Raw genomic sequence first — 2,791 nt, 5'->3', positions numbered from 1 at the left:
CAGGTCTCCTCCAGGAAGGCTGCAATACCACTAATGCTGCAAGCTGCCACCACACACAGTGGAAACTGGAGCTGTTGGGGAACAGAAATGAAAGGGAATGAAGCCTGACTGAAGATCAGTCACAAAGATACAGATGCAAGAGTAAGAAGCAGAAAGAGACTCTGAAAGGGGGAGGAGAAGTTGTAGATGCTGACTGGCCATGCTCTGGTAGGAAAGCAAAACCAGCAAAGCTGGTGCTGGTCACACCAACATTTTTGTTTCTAGTCTATATGTGCTTCACTTTCTCCTCTCCCTGTCCTTTCTTTTCCCAATCCTGTCAACTAGCAGCAAATTGCAGTGTCAAATTTGGATGACTGCTCTGTGCAGAGAGGCAGAGCGTTTCTGTCTGCCTTTTCATGCAGAGCCAAGCCATATTTATGGCAGGCAGGGACAGTTCCCTATTTGAAGGCACCCCAGGAAACGCAGGTATTTTCAAGGGGCTTTCTAGATATCAGGGAAACCTTTGGATTAGGGGTAGAGCAGTGTTAGATTTCCGGTCTGCTGCCCTCTAGCACCTCCTGTAGGACTCTAGAAATTTGTTTCTACGATCTCTTGCAGCTTGGGTTCCCCCAGGGATAGCACAATGCTGAGATTTTCTCCTCCTCTACGTGTATGGGCTTTGCTCCTCCTCCCAGACCTCTCTGTTGGTCTCCATTGGCTACACTGCCCCAGTGCCAAGCAATGAAAAGTAGAAACTGCACCCAGCATGTTTTCTGATCTGGCTGCAAGGCACCCTGTTGCTGTACTTTCTCTATATTTGTAATTTTGGAGGTTCTGCTGCACTGTACCAGCATCCATGGATTTAGGCAGAGGTAATATCTAAGAAGGTGGATCATCTTGTCTGCTTTTGTGACATGTCAGCTTGGAAGAAGATTAGCCATATGAGCCCAGTACTCAAATGAGGTGTGAGAATGAAAGTTGAAAATCCTGCCCTGCTGGGTGCCTATCCTACCTGTCCGGCTGTGGAATAAAGCTATTGCTCTTATTTAGTTGGCCTTATGGAAAAATCCCAAGAACTAATGAGACCTACTCTGTCTAAAACAGGGCCAGACCACACTCCTCTCCTGACTGACACAGGTTCAAGATCAGGTTCTGGTTCAGGCAAAGATGGTGTCACCTTATGCCAAGACATAGAACTTCCTACTAGACTAACAACTTGTTTGAAGAACTGGGGAAGGAAGGGATATAGAAGGGATATTTTTGCAGTCTTGGAATGTGAAAGAGCAAGAATGTCATCTCCTGTCCAGCCCTCTGTTGGCAAAGGCTGGAAATCAGAATCAGAAGAAGCAGGGGTGGCTTGCAAGCCAAGTGTATATTGAGAACACAAGGAAACCAGGGTACAATTTAAATGTTTAAACATAGGTGTCCAGTACCATCTGAGAGAGATGCCAGAAGGCACCCAAAACTCCTATAAGATCAGTCAGACATGACCCAGGTCTTACAGGAGACCTGCCTCTTTTGGAGGGGTAGCAGGAGGCCAGATAGAGTCCTGGGGGCAACTCCGATGATACTAGACACCTATTGTTAGGCACCTAAATTGCTCCCCAGAACAAGCATCTACCCAACCCAGTTTTGCTTCAAAGCAGATGACAACAATAGCAAAGAACTATTTCTCAATTTTTGGTCCCTTTAACAAACATAAGAACTTTTGTCATCTCTTAGCTCTTGCCAGTTTCCTCACAGGCAAAGGAATGGAGGTGGCTGGATGAGAAAAAGGGGGAAGAGGGCATTTTCCTTGTCAGGTTCTCCTTGCTGGGCCCCAAGTAGGAGTTTTCTGTGGGGTGGATGAATCCAACTGCAGTCATTTTCAGTGAGTGAGCAACCAGTTTAAATGGCTCTGGAACGTCCTGCCAACCTCTGCCAACTCTTTCAGGTTGTCTTTTGGCAAGGCCACAATAGTCTCTAACTGGTAACCAAATCTACCCACGGAAACTACATAAAATATGAGGATGAAGTGGGACTCCTGTAGCAGTGGAGCAGCACAGGCAGAGAGAAGATGGGGTCAACTTCAGTCCTCCTCTCTGGAAGCATCTAGGCACTCGGAAGTGAGGCAACAACACGCCTGGGAGGAAGAAGCATGCCATAGAACCTGAAGCCTGCTGGGACTTCTGGCATAATAGGAAGTGCAATTGGAGGTACAACATGTTCAGTTCAGTCCTTGTGCTCTGAAGCGCTCCCCAGGGGACTCCTTGGAGCTGGGCAGCATAAACAGGAGGGTTCTGGAGGAAGCCACTTTCAATTGCCCCTTAATCGCAAGCAGGAAGGAAAGTAAGGAACTCTCTCTCTCCAGGAGCTGGCCTTTCTTTGTGACCATTTCCTCCGGTATGTCCCCCAAGGTTTCCTGGCCATTCAAACACCTTCTGAAAGGAACACTGCCCTAAATAAGCCCAGGAAGTTTGTTCTGCTCCCACTTGCCAGGGTTATGCTGGTATTGTATCTAGCCCCAGGAGGATGTGGGGGCAGGGAACCTGGTGGCTCATGCTCCTGGCTAGCTGACCAGCAGGTTGGGGTTCATTTATCAATCCATGGGCACAGAGGACTGATAGGAGAGCCACATCTACTGACCACAGCAGACAGGTGAGGAAGACTGCATTCGCTTAACCTCTCTAACTTGGTAGAGATACATGAAACAAGCATTGAGTTATGGGGGAACACTTACCAGCAACTGCTCTAAGTATTATCTGTCTCAGGCTGACTAGTTGATTCAGGCCTGCAAGAAAAGAACAAAACCAAAACATGTAGGCAGTCAGTG

Source organism: Rhea pennata, chromosome 15 (genome assembly GCF_028389875.1).
Source record: "Rhea pennata isolate bPtePen1 chromosome 15, bPtePen1.pri, whole genome shotgun sequence".
NCBI lineage: Eukaryota > Metazoa > Chordata > Aves > Rheiformes > Rheidae > Rhea > Rhea pennata.
Note: the sequence above shows the minus strand (reverse complement) of the source record.